Source organism: Giraffa tippelskirchi, chromosome 3 (assembly GCF_054371585.1).
Source record: "Giraffa tippelskirchi isolate mGirTip1 chromosome 3, T2T-mGirTip1v1.2.pri, whole genome shotgun sequence".
Classification (NCBI taxonomy): domain Eukaryota; kingdom Metazoa; phylum Chordata; class Mammalia; order Artiodactyla; family Giraffidae; genus Giraffa; species Giraffa tippelskirchi.
Window position 1 is genome coordinate 1,169,875 of NC_137277.1, and position 14,606 is coordinate 1,184,480.

General features: G+C 44.5%; 1 protein-coding gene and 1 long non-coding RNA gene across 13 annotated transcripts in view; both read left to right on the forward strand.

The window, feature by feature from the left end:
- The window catches only part of CEP112 (centrosomal protein 112), a 307,677-nt gene that overhangs the window by 177,165 nt on the left and 115,906 nt on the right, over positions 1 to 14,606 (forward strand). The gene's annotated exons all lie outside the window — the stretch shown is intronic.
- Positions 1,921 to 14,520, forward strand: LOC145542282 (uncharacterized). The gene is made up of 3 exons (XR_014079742.1): positions 1,921 to 2,179; positions 2,342 to 2,444; positions 13,564 to 14,520. It is a non-coding gene; the product is annotated as an uncharacterized LOC145542282 (long non-coding RNA).

The window sequence follows — 14,606 nt, forward strand, 5'->3', positions numbered from 1 at the left end:
TGAGTGTAAGTACAGTCACAGTGTCAGAGACAAAATGGGACTGTGTCAGCTGAAGAAGGAGACATCAGTCGTCCTGGTTGGGGGGTGGGCAGTGGTCAGGTGGTGGCCCATCTCCCAGGCAGAGCCCTTGATCACTGCTCCTGTGATGTTTACTCCCAACTGCAGAGGAGTAATTTTCATCCTTTATTAGTTCTTTAATGTTTTAAAGTAAATACAAAATTATCTTATCTCTGTATGGTTTCTCCCTGCAGAGGCTGCCATGTCCATAAAGGAGCATTAACATATTTAGTTGTTTGCTGGAAGAGCCACCACAACCAGCCAAGGAGTGAATTATGCTGCTGATTCCCTGGCGTTGGAACAACGTTCCTACATATTTTAATGCTGCCCTCCATAATTTATATTAACAACTTCCAAAGGGGGGGAGGTCAGTAGGAAGAATGTCTTTAACTTTCTGTCTTCTGGTAGTGATCACTGAGGTGATATGGTTGTATCTAGAGGCAGCCTAGGTGTCTCTCTGGTCTGTAAATGGGCTTCAGTGAGGAGAAACCCGAGTTTCTGTCGCTGCATGTTGCCACTCTGAGGACAAGTGCGGGGTTTGTGTCACGGCTGCTGTGGGACCCCTGACAGCGCTAGTTCTTTCTTCCACGTCCAGTGGGGCTGGTGTTATAATTGAGGGCAGAGGAGACACAGTCTGAGGTCATCTTCAGGAACTTCCCGAGCTCTTTTCCAGGCAACATATTAACTTGTAAGGGAGTAAAATAACGAGACAGTTGTTTGAAGCTATGTCTGATGGCCAGGGGGAGAACACACACACACACACACACACACACACGCATGCACATATACAGAGCCTTTCTTCTGCTCTGCCTCTGAAGTTCATGAGTGAAGCTGGCCGCGCCCGTTCTCATAAAAACGACACAAAGGGACATCACGTCAGTCATCACGAAGCCACATCACTTTGTGCTGCAGATGGCCTCTGACCCGCATCGCTACTTTTTGTTTTCACCACAATCGTAGACTTTCTCACCTGAGATGAAGAGCATGGAACTAACACATTTTGTTCCTTTGTGAGGCCGAGACTCTGAGGTTGAACTGTCAGGCGGTGTCATTGCTGGAATAACAGGGTTAAGACAAACGTCCCCAAGCTTGTCCTGGTCAGAGGATGTGACAGCCTCACGTCCAGGGTGCAGCCTCCACCTCTGTGTCACCAGGCTGTTAGCGGACCCCGTCAGGCTTGAGCCAGCCGCGCATCACAGCGTTCTGAACATTTTCCTGACTCTCAGCTTCTTCTCAGGGTTTTCATTTTGTCTTTTCAGTCAGAGTGTTTGGAGAGTCCAATTTCCTTCCCATTATGCTCAAGAATCATGTTCTCAAGCTCTTAAAACATCATTTTGTACTTTTCCTCTTTATTTTCAGAGCCTCTTGTTTTCACTTGATAGATGTAATAAAATTTCCTCTCCCTATGTTTATGAGTCAGAATTTTTTTAGCACTGTTCCCCAAATTGTCTCTTTCCTTCATGGTTGTTTTCTTGTTTATCTTTTAATTTCTCTTTTGTATTTATTTCTCTTGGCTTTTCTTTTGCACTTGATGGTTCCTGATTTCTCTTCATATTTACTACAGATGAATATTGTATTAGTTGCCTCTTGTAACAAATTACTCACTACAAACTTTGTGGCTGACAACAACAGACATGTATTATCTTACAGTTCTGAGGGTGATGGACCCAGAATCAGTCACAAAACTCAGATTAAGTTATGGGCGGGGCGTGTCCTTCTGGAGGCGGGGCAGAGCCTGCGCCCTTGCCTTTTCCGGCTTCTACAGCCGCCAGCTTCCCGCGGGGCCTTGCGCACTCAGCCCACGTGCCCTTCGGTGCTGGCGCTGCCCTCGGGTTTCCTCGCGGGGACCCTGTGACGGCCTCCGGCTTGCACACGTGCTCTGGGGAACGGCCCACCTCAGGCCCTTCGTCCCACCCCAGCCACGGGTGTCCCTGTTCCATGAGCGGTGCTGCGCGCTCAGGTCCTGAGGTTGAGGACGTGGACAGACTTCTCTGGGTGGAGGGGCTGTTGTCCAACCTGCCAAAGACAGGGCTGCAGGCAGGCAGGCCTGTCATGTAAACAGAGTTTTTCCCCGCCCCAGCTGAGTGCGTCTCCCTGAGTGCGTCTCCTTGAGTGAATCTGAGTGAGTCCTGGGCGGGAGCACGTTTGGACTGACAGCTGTGTGACCCCGGGGCCCCGGAGATGCTGGGATGAGAGGGCTTTACACTGGGTTTGTAGAATCCACGCTGGGCGCCGTAGGTGTCCCTGGGTTGTTCCTTCAAGTATTTTTTTCTTTCTCACCCAGATTGCCTTCAGTCTGCGGGTTGGGGTGACCCCGCCCCTGTACCAGACCCTCAGGAGCTTGTTTCATCGTCACGTCTCATCGTGCCTTTACCTTCTTTGTAGAGGTGAGCCCAGAGGGGCCGGGCGGATGGAGGCCCCGCTCTGCTGAGCTTCGCCGCCGGCTCGACCTTCACAGCTCGTCTTATGCTCAAACATCTCATTATTCTCTCACCTACTTTATCTCTGACAGACGCACTGAAAACTCGCGAATGAATGTCTCCCAAGCACGCTTGTAGTGACTTTGTTTCCTACAACTGCAGTTTTTGTTTTACTCAAGGTCACTTCTTGGCAGCTCACTAAATTCGTTAAAGATCACTGAAAGCAGAATTCTTAATATATCATAGTATTCACTTAAAGATGTAAAAATGCTTCCACATATAATAACTAAACTACTGCATTCAAGGAATGAATATTGGTTAAGAATTTTTGCTAATTTGTATCTGATAACACAATAATTTGATGCAGTTCAGTTCAGTTCAGTCGCTCAGTCGTGACCGACTCTTTGCCATCCCATGAACCCCAGCACGCCAGGCCTCCCTGTCCATCACCAACTCCCTGAGTCCACCCAAACCCATGTCCATCAAGTCGGTGATGCCATCCAACCACCTCATCCTCTGCCGTCCCCTTCTCCTACTGCCCTCAATCTTTCCCAGCATCAGGGTCTTTTCCAATGAGTCAGCTCATCGCATCAGGTGGCCAAAGTATTGGAGTTTCAGCTTCAACATCAGTCCTTCCAGTGAACACCCAGGACTGATCTCCTTTAGGATGGACTGGTTGGATCTCCTTGCAGTCCAAGGGACTCTCAAGAGTCTTCTCCAACACCACAGTTCAAAAGGCATCAATTCTTTGGCTCTCAGCTTTCTTTATTGTCCAACTCTCACATCAATACATGACCACTGGAAAAACCATAGCTTTGACTAGATGGACCTTTGCTGGCAAAGTGATGTCTCTGCTTTTTAATATGCTGTCTAGGTTGGTCATAACTTTCCTTCCAAAGAGTAAGCGTCTTTTAATTTCATGGCTGCAATCACCATCTGCAGTGATTTTGGAGCCCAGAAAAATAAAGTCAGCCACTGTTTCCACTGTTTCCCCATCTATCTGCTGTGAAGTGATGGGACCGGATGCCATGATCTTAGTTTTCTGATTGTTGAATTTTAAGCCAACTTTTTCACTCTTCTCTTTCACTTTCATCAAGAAGCTCTTCAGTTCTTCTTCACTTTATGCCATAAGGGTGGTATCATCTGCATATCTGAGGTTACTGATATTTCTCCCAGCAATCTTGATTCCAGCTTGTGCTTCCTCCAGCCCAGCGTTTCTCATGATGTACTCTGCATATAAGTTAAGTAAGTAGGGTGATAATATACAGCCTTGACGTACTCCTTTCCCTATTTGGAACCAGTCTGTTGTTCCATGTCCAGTTCTAACTGTGGCTTCCTGACCTGCATACAGGTTTCTCAAGAGACAGGTCAGGTGGTCTGGTATTCCCATCTCTTTCAGAATTTTCCACAGTTTGTTGTGATCCACACAGTCAAAGGCTTTGGCATAGTCAAAAAGCAGAGGTAGATGTTTTTCTGGAACTCTCGTGCTTTTTCGATGATCCAGCAGATATTGGCAATTTGATCTCTGGTTCCTCTGCCTTTTCTAAAACCAGCTTGAACATCTGGAAGTTCACGGTTCACGTATTGCTGAAGCCTGGCTTGGAGAATTTTAAGCATTACTTTACTAGCATGTGAGATGAATGCAATTGTGCGGTAGTTTGAGCATTCTTTGGCGTTGCCTTTCTTTGGGATTGGAATGAAAAGTGACCTTTTCCAGTCCTGTGGCCACTGCTGAGTTTTCCAAATTTGCTGGCATATCTAGTGCAGCACTTTCACAGCATCATCTTTAAGGATTTGAAATAGCTCCACTGGAATTCCATCACCTCCACTAGCGTTGTTCGTAGTGATGCTTTCTAAAGCCCACTTGACTTCACATTCCAGGATGTCTGGCTCTAGGTGAGTGATCACACAATTGTGATTATCTGGGTCATGAAGATCTTTTTTGTACAATTCTTCTGTGTATTCTTGCCACCTCTTCTTAATATCTTCTGCTTCTGTTAGGTCCCTACCATTTCTGTCCTTTATCGAGCCCATCTTTGCATGAAATGTTCCCTTTGTATCTCTGATTTTCTTGAAGAGATCTCTAGTCTTTCCCATTCTGTTGTTTTCCTCTATTTCTTTGCATTGATCGCTGAGGAAGGCTTTCTTATCTCTCCTTGCTATTCTTTGGAACTCTGCATTCATATGGGAATATCTTTCCTTTTCTCCTTTGCTTTTTGCTTCCCGTCTTTTCACAGCTATTTGTAAGGCCTCCTTAGACAGCCATTTTGCTTTTTTGCATTTCTTTTTCTTGAGGATGGTCTTGATTCCTATCTCTTGTACAATGTCACAAACCTCCATCCATAGTTCATCAGGCACTCTGTCTATCAGATCTAGTCCCTTAAATCTGTTTCTCACTTCTACTGTATAGTCATAAGGGATTTGATTTGATGCAGAGTACTTTTTAAAGTAGTGGCCACTGAGATTGACTGGAATGATGGATCACTAGACACTTTATAGAGGTGCAGGCGGCTGCTTCTTTTGGATTTCACATTACAGAGTAGTGCAGTTACAGGAGCTTAGTTGTGCTTGGCTTTGTTGAGGTTTAGGTTATTCTGGAAATAGCCTGATATGAGAATTAGCATCCAGGTAGTTCACTAGGGACGGGATTCCAGGAACCTGAGGTGAGGGAATGGGGAGAGTGGAACAGGAAAAATCCAATTATGGGAGCCTTACTGATCAAATCACTACTGGAGCAGGGGCTCTCCATCCCACAGATGACCTCTCAGAAAACACCACGCATTGTCCCGCCAAAGGGTGGGGGTCTGGAGCATTTATGCATGGACTTCTGGGTCCGTGTGATGGAGGGTGCTCCCGAAGGGCATCTGCTCCAGCACTTCCTGCTCCTGCACTTCCTTCCTGCTCCTGTCCTTCCTGCTTTTGGGCTTCCTGCTCCTGCACTTCCTGTTCCTGCTGTTGAACTTCCTGCTCTTGGGCTTCCTGCTCCTGCACTTCCTGCCTGCTCCTGTGCTTCCTTCCTACGCCCACACATCTGGCTTCACCTGCTCTTGGACTGAATGGCCTTCCCCAGCCTTGAAGGAAACTCGAGGTGGAAAACTGAGCCATAAAGAGGTCACTTGAGGTGGGTTTGGGTGTGAGTTGCATGCCTCAACTGGGCTGCATTCAGACAGGTCAGAAAGATGTGGCCCAGGACACTGGAAGCATCTGGAATTGAATGGAAACAGTGAAGATGGGTCAGAAATACAGATGCATCTTTCTTTACACAATAGAGTCTTCCCTGCATGCAAGGTTTGCATCGTGTTTATTTAAAACATACCCACAGAAGCCCCAAATAATCAGGCCACACGAGTTTACTTTCTGTCCCTTGCCAGGCCCTTAATGTGGCAGTAATGGAATAACGAAGGTGTAAACCCACCACAAACAAAGACATCAACAGATGAGACTCGGACATATCTCGGACACATCGGAGGCGGTGCTGAGACGTCTGGCTTCTAGCTGCAAGCGAGGCTGACACAGCCTCGGAGAGAGCCTGCCCTCCTCATGACACCCAGGAGAGACCTGGACCCAGAGATGCCAGGAGGCAAGGGCAGCAGAAGAGACGTGAGGTGAGAATAGGGTTCATCGGAAGTGAGCGAACAGTAGACAGCTTATCTCGACCAGGATCCCAGGGTGGACAGCACTTATGTCCAGGCTCGGGAAGTGCCTGGAGCGCCTGGGAGAAGTGCAGGGAGCTAGTGTGGGTCAGGCGCCTTGGGGCAGAGCCTGATTGAATGCGTGTTGGGGAAACAGCATCTGCCCCTCTGGCTCACCCTCAGACACGGTGAGCCCTGTAACACGCAGACTCGGGCTCCAGACACACATGGCGCTTCCGCTCTGCCCTTTACCTCCTCAGACTTGAGTATGAACAGAGAGCCCTGGATCGTCTGGTGTTTGAGGCATGAAAGAGAAGGACTAACAATTAAATGACTCCAGGGAAAACAGGTACTTCAGGAGCAAAAAGTAAATTTAAGGAGAGCAAAGCTGAAATACCAAATATAGAGTTAAGTTCATGAAAGAAGAGCAGGCTGCTATGAAAATGTTAACAGTCAAAGGAATAAAAAAAGGCTCTGAAAATTAAAAATTGTTTTAACTGTTTGCCAAAACTGATATTGAACAAATCTTCCCGAAGGAGAAAATAAAAAGCAGAGACAAAAATGTGAGTATAAAAATGTTTTTTTTAAAGGTGAGACTTAGAAGATTAAGCCAGGATACTCAATAGTTAGCTGATGTTCAAGAAATAGAAGATAGAGTGAAGGAATGATTATCCATGTAGTCAGCAGTCAGATTCACAAGGCTCAAGGATGTGTGTCTTCAGATTGAAAAGGCTACTGAGTACCAACATAATGAGTGAAAAAACCTGCGTCTGCACACATCCCCACAGCTGTCAGAGCAGAAGGAGTAAAAGAGATGTGCAGCCTTCCAGGGAAGATCCGTCTGCCCAGGAACAAAATGGATTGGCATCATATTTTCACTGGAAATGAAAAGTGAAAGTGTTAGTCGCTCAGTCGTGTCCAATTCTGTGTGACCCCATTGGTTGTAGTCTGCCAGGATCCGCTGTCCATGGAATTTCCCAGGCAAGAATACTGGAATGAGTTGCTATTTCCTTCTCGAAGGGATCTCCCTGACCCAGGGATCGAACTTGTGTCTCTTGCACTGCACGCATATTCTGTACCACCTGAGCCACCAGGGAGGCTCTGTATTTCCACTAACCAATGGTTAAATATAACGATACCTTCATTAGAACCATGGAAGGGAAAGTTTTTCAAACCAAAGATTTTTCAAATGAAAAGATTTCTATACATAAATGAACATTCAGTCAATCAAGTTGGGGAAGGCCATTGCAAACATGCAAGGGTTTGGAGTTTATCTCCTGCATGTCTTTGGAAGTTGCTTGGAGGCGTTCTTCAGTAAACTAAAGGAGCAGTTGTAAGAGATGTGCAAAGGGTTCACAGACCGTTGGATCCAAACAGGAGGGGAGAAAGGGAAGTCGCGGAGAAAGGTTGCTCAGTAAGCCCAGAAAATACACAGCCCAGACCAGAACAGAGGGGTGAGGCAGGAGGAATCTAGACTCTATCCACGAGAATTCTTAGTGTTAGGAGGCAATAAAAGCAGAGAGTGAATGGGGAAGAAAGAAAATGAGATAGAAACCTTGCGGCAAGGCGGGGCGGCCTCAGAACTGCCGAGAGCGCGGTGTGGGAGTAACATACTACCTGGTTGTTTGTACAAGAATTAGACTCTATTAAATGCAGCTTTAGAAATCAATTTATATAAAGCACACAGAAAGTTTACTCATGGTGACAGTTGCAACATAAAGGTTACCAACCTTAACAGAAATACAGATAACAGAACTTGGGGAAAAGCTCAGATAATCAAGGTTCTGAGACTGATTAAGTGAAGGTTAGGCAGTGATGATGTGCTCATTGAATTGGGCGGAGGTTTAATCGACCCTACCTGTAATTGCTAGAAAAAAGATTGATTATTTTATGCAAAGTTGTATTTTTAATTTTTAGTGAAACCTACATACTCTTTTTCCATCCTGACTGTACCAGTTTGCCTTCTCACCAACAAGGCACAATGGTTTCCTTTTCTCCACATCAAAAAATTAAAAATAGAACTACGGTGTGATCCAGCAATTCCACTTCTGGGCATATTTCTGAAGGAAACAAAATCACTATCCTGAAGAGGTATCAGCACACCATGTTTATTGCAGCAGTGTAGCTAGGACAGGGAGACAACCTGTGTCCATCAATGGATGAATGAATTAAGAATATATATATGTATATATTTCACAATATATACGTAGATCAAACCACTGTGATGCACACTGTAAACTCACTCACTGGGAGAAGGCAAGGGTGGGATGATGTGAGAGACCAGCATTGACACATGGACATTACTGCTCCCTTTGTGTCTCAGCTGGGGAAGAATCCGCCTGTGAGTCAGGAGACCCCAGTTTGATTCCTGGGTCAAGAAGATCCCCTGGAGAAAGGATAGGCTACCCACTCCAGTATTCTGACCTGGAGAATTCCATGGACAGAGGAGCCTGGCAGGCTGCAGTCCATGGGGTTGCAGAGAGTCAGATACGACTGAGCGACTTCCACATTTCACTTTAATGTACTTTACCATATGTAAAATAGCTGGCCAGGGCAAGTTCAATGCATGAAGCAGGGCACCCAAAGCCAGTGCCCTGGGACAACCCAGATGGATAGGGTGAGGAGGGAGGTGGGAGGGGGGTTCAAGATGGGGGAGCACACGTATACGTGTGGCCGATTCACGTTGATGTAGGGCAGAAATCATCACAATATTATAAAGTAATTGTTCTCCAATTAAAATAAATAATTATTTTAAATGGCCTAATTTTTCTTTTTCTATTTTCTTAAGTGAAAATCTTTGTTTTCTGAAGTGTTGCATTGAAACAGATTCACAAAAGGCTTGGACAAATTCTTAACTAGTTAGTTCATGGGTGCCTGCTCAGTCGCTCACTTGTGTCCAACTCTTTGCTACTCCATGGACTGTAGCCCACCAGGCTCCCCTGTCCATGAGATTTTTCAGGCAAGAATATAAGAGTGAGTTGCGATTTCCTCCTCCAGGGGATCTTCCTGACCCAGGGATTGAACCCATGTCTCCTGTGTCTTCTGCATCACAGGCAGATTCTTTGCCTGCTGAGCTATCAGGGAAGCCAGTTAGTTGATAAGGCATTTATTCAGAGAAATTTGGAGTTAGTCAGAAGACATTTCCAATTTGTTGCTGATGTTTTGGGATGCATTTATCTTGTCTGTAAAAGACCTCATGGTAACATCATTTACTGTGTTCTTACAAGAGTGGTCAGTGAAGTATTTCTATCATTAGTGCAGCCAAATTTATACATCTTAGATTTAAGACAAGGATACACATCAGTTGGAGAACTAGTTCGGATGAATAACTTAAGATCACGTTTTTCTGATATCAAATTGAAACACAGGCATAGTTTCATCAGTGTAGAAAGTGCACTAGATGGGCCCCATGGTAGAGTAGTTGGCATTGTAGTGAGCTGAAACTATAAAATCTAAGTAGAAGGACTTATAAGAATGCTCTGAGAAATAGAAACTGCATGGAAAACTGAAATATTAGTGGAGATAAATAGACTGATTGAGGCCAGGCTTTCTCAATAAATCTTAAATATCTTGTTGAAATGTAATTTCATGATGCAATAAAATTTGAGGTGAGAAGCAAAATATCAGACTGTCATAAAATAATATTATTTCAGATGGGTAATTTGCCAGTGCATGGGAAACCACTCCACTCGGAAGACTCCAGAGGGTGCTTTTTCCCACTAGTGTTATTTTAGATTTCTTTAGCATTGACATATTAGTTGAATCATTTTTATTGATCCAGGCGGCAACTGTTTGAAAAGTAAAATAAATAGTGGTCATTGAATTAAACATATAAGTGCTACAGTCACTTGAGTCTGAGCATCTGTGCAACAACATTTGTGTGCGAGAAGCTTCAGTTAACCTGTGTCATGGGGCAGATGAGGACTTCCAGGGGGCCAGGGGGCCATCAGGATTGCTGCTGCAAGGTTTGTGAGCTTAAAGCAGACACCTTAAGCTAGTCTTCTAGAACACTGGCGCCATCACTTTTATGGAAAAGATAATGCCTGTATATTTATTATAAGGATTCCAGAGAAATCTGTGACACTGCCTGTAAAATCTTGAAGCACATGGAACACACACACAGGCACCCTCCACGGTTCTCTGAAATGGAGAATGGAGACGCAGTGTTGGTGTCACGCCCAGCATCTTCATTAACAGCACCCCCTTTAGCATCTGCGTTCAATTTTCATCACGCAGAACTGGAGGAGTTTCTTTCCTATGACTTACAAAATTGATACATGGCAGATACCAGCATTCAAGGCCTCGCGTATCTGCGTTCAATTTTCATCACGCAGAACTGGAGGAGTTTCTTTCCTATGACTTACAAAATTGATACATGGCAGATACCAGCATTCAAGGCCTCGCGTCCTGAAGAGAGAAAAAACACTTCCAGTTTCTGCTAATAAAAGTAACATGTACTTTCTGATTTCTTTGATCACATTTTCAGTTAAGTTTCTGCCTCCTTATTGGCTGCTTTGCTTTGGAACTGCAGAGAAGAAAATTAAGGTCATAAATAGAGTTCTGTATCCATAGCAACATGTATTTCTCTTTCAACACTTTGCAGGTATTTCTTTTTATCCTAATACTTTCTTAGGGATTGCTGGTTTCTTAGGGAGATAAATGACTCAATAAATGGCCTGAGAATAAATCTAGTGTTTTCCATATTCTGGAAGATACAGAGGAAGCAGACCAGAAACCCAGGTAGCTATGTATTAATATGGACGGTTAAGTTATTAGGAGGGTCAGAAACTCAGGCCGGTCAGTTTTATGAGAATGAAGTCAGGTCAAGAGGTCAGGAAAAGGTCTCCACGAATCCAGGTAGTAGAACAGGTAACAGAGATAAACAGGGTAAGATCGCACAAAGTCAGGAGTCTGATCATGACCGCGGATCTGGGCAGTGAGTGGCACCCTCAGCTTTGGAGCCTGAAGTCCGGAAGCGAGACCTCCGGTTCTGAAGCAGACAAGAACCCGCGGTCGGGAGTAACGAGAAGGGTTCGTCAGGCCGCTGAGCCTGGCCGACGTGCGGCCGTGAGCCTGCTTTGCGTGAGTCCCCGCGGGTGTGCCCTTCCTGCCCAGCGCAGTCGGTGAGCACACTGGGCAAGTGGGAGCCGACGGGGGAGAGGATGGAAGGACTTGCTGAACCTTGTAGGTTAACGAAAAGGAAAACGGTCTCGTAGCTCATCTGTCTCACATATGGTCAGGTGACTTTGTTCTCTCACTGAGCACGTGGTCAGCCACCGGGAGTTCAGCAGCCCTGGGGGTCTTAGATACAGACCAGTGGCCTTGTAGGTGGTTATACGGACATCTTCATAACAGAATGGCTTTGGAAGAGCTCTGCCTGAAACGGAACAGAGCAGTTTTGTAAACAAAGCCATAAATTTTAAAATACACTGGATGTTGATTAGTATTTATTGGAAAAAATCAGTTCACATTTATCAAAAAGAAGGGTAAGCAAATTGAAACACATTTATTTTCTTGTTGATGTTCGTCTCTAAATTTACTTACAGCAGCTTTTCCCTTGGGTTTTGATGAGGGATCCACGATCTTGATCTAGGTAACTTTTGTGCCTCAATTTGTTTTTAAAAGTGTTATAATCAGTGTGCCTGTGGCTAACTGTTATAATATTTAAGATGCTGAGTCCCATAACTGTCTAGTTTTACCAGATGCAAGAATATTATGGTGAAAAGAGTTTAACATTATATTTAGTAAGTGAAGTGAAAGTCACTCAGTTGTGTCCGACTCTTTGTGACCCCATGGACTATATAGTCCATGGAATTCTCCAGGCCAGAAGAGTGGGCAGCCTTTTCCTTCTCCCAGGGATCTTCCCAACCCAGGGATTGAACCCAGGTCTTCTGCATTGCAGGCAGATTGTTTACCAGCTGAGCCACAAGGGAAGCCCATATTTAGTAAGATGAGACCTTAAAAAAAAAAAGCAGTGATCTAAACCTACCTATAAATCCGTTTAAAACCTTTATTTTTATATTATTTTGAATCCTGTTTCCAATGTCTGTACGCTAGTTGCTACAGAACTATTTATACCTTTTGAATGTACACTTGGATATATTTAGGAACAACCTATTTAATTGAAGCTCAGCTTAAAAAAACACACAAAAATATTTGGAAGTAGTTTCAAACTAAAGAGGGTAAATTATTTAAAAATTAACAAAGATGTATTTTATGTTTACAAGCAGAGGCAAATAACCCCACCTAGGATTTAGTTAGTGCGTTGTTTCTAGTTGTTTGCATTGGCTTTACCCATACATGTTCTTTTTATACCAAGTGAATTCATTTTATGAATAGAGATGCAAAAGCAGCAAGTAACAGCTCATGTACAAAAGTTCAGACTATTTAAAAAAAAAAAGTTAAGACTATTATAAGTTGTTCTTTACTGTCTCCTGTGGCTGTGTGGACAGAGGACTTGTCCAGGATCCTTTCCTGGTGGGATGGTGAGGAGCGAGGTGAGCCCTTTGCTTCTGACCCTCTGCCCTACACACGACACAGGGCGCTCTGTCACCCGGGAGACCGCGGGGCGGCTGACAGCAGCTGAACGTGGATCTCGAGGCTGCCTTTTCAGGTCGAAGGTGCTGTGCTGCCATGTGGAGACGGTCACCACCAGCGCCTCTACGGCTTTAAGAGGACACGTTCTTTTAGCTTATTTCAGAATTCCTAGAAGTATCACTTCATGGCAAATAGATGGGGAAAAAAGGGGAACAGTGACAGACTTTATTTTCTTGGGCTCCAAAATCGCTGTGGATGGTGACTGCAGCCATGAAATTAAAAGACACTTGCTCCTTGGAAGGAAAGCTATGACCAACCTAGACAGTGTATTGAAAAAACAGAAATCACTTTGCCAACAAAAGTCTGTATAGTCAAAGCTATGGTTTTTCCAGTAATCATGTGCGGATGTGAGACTTGGACCACAAAGAAGTCTGAGAGCTGAAGAATTGATGCTTTTGAACTGTGGTGCTGGAGAAGACTTTTGGGAGTCCCTGGGACAGTAGGGAGATCAAGCCAGTCAATCCTAAAGGAAATCAGTCCTGAATATTCATTGGGAGGACTGCTGATGAAGCTGAAGCTCTGATACTTCGGTCGCCTGATGCAAAGAGCCAATTCATTGGAAAAGAGCCTGATGCTGGGAAAGACTGAGGGCAGGAGAAGGGGCCGACAGAGAATGAGGTGGTTGGATGGTGTCGTTGACTCAGTGGGTGTGAGTTTGAAGAAACTCTGGGAGTTAGTGAAGGACCGGGAAGCCTGGGTTGCTCCAGTCCATGGGGTCGCAAAGAGTCAGACACAACCGAGTGCTTAACAACAACACTATTTTCCGCAGTGAGTGAGGAGGACAGGAACCCTGAGCTAGAAGTCCTAGCGCTTACATGGCACTGACTTAAAACCTATCTGTGATTTTTCTACTTTAGTTTCTGCATATATTTAAAGAATTGTATGAAGTACACACAGCGGACTAAAGCACACATCGTCGGGAGAAATGCTGTCAGAGTAATAGTAACCGTAAGAGAGGACCCACCACGCCCAGCTTCAGTCTCCCTTCTGCGAGCTTCTTGTGCGAAGTCCAGCTGTTTGTGCTTCACATGTTCTAGATTTTCTTGTATTTAATTAAGCAGCCCAAACTTCTGAATAGCTTGCTTTAGTGAAGTCACATGGTTATTAGCACACTAATTCATGCTCTCTGAATGGCAAGAGTGTAACATTTGGGCTCTTGTGACCTTATTGCATTTAGAATGTTTGGACAGAGAGGCTAAAACAGAACTAGCAGAAATACTTGGTTCAAAACTCTGCTTTCCTGGAAAAGGGAAGTATGGTAAGTGGAGAAAATGTTGAAAATCTGCCTTCCAATTACTTGAATGTCACTCTTTATAGAAGTTTTCTAGGAAAGACGAATTCAGCCTGAATTTTATTCTTTTTCCAAGGCCAAATAGGTTACCTGTCGCTCCTGGAAACTCTCTGTCAAAGAAAACAGCTTCAAGTGCTTCTAGGTGCATTTCCAAGGCCAAATAGGTTAGCTGTCGCTCCTGGAAACTCTGTCAAAGAAAACAGCTTTAAGTGCTTCTAGGTGCAGCATACAGTCTCTTCCCAACGTGAGGGCCTCCTGTTCTTAGCCCCGATGCGACGCCAAGTGAGCTATGAATGACATCTCCATATTTGCGCTTTTAGACAATATTTTGGCATCTCACGATGAGACTATTGAAAGCGCTACCTGAAAATTGTGTCTTTGTAGTGTCGTGATCCTCAAAGGGACTGGTCCCACTTTTATAATTCCATCTGAGTCCAGAAAATGTATACTTATTTGTATTTTGTGCTTCTGTTCATTATTAACATATTTAATCTATAAAATAAATGCTCATATGCAGTCATTTTAAGTATAGTGGACATTTTTGTTTGCAAGTTTCCAAAATAGGCCAATGTGGTGTGAACTTTCTTTTTTCCCATTTAATTGTAACTT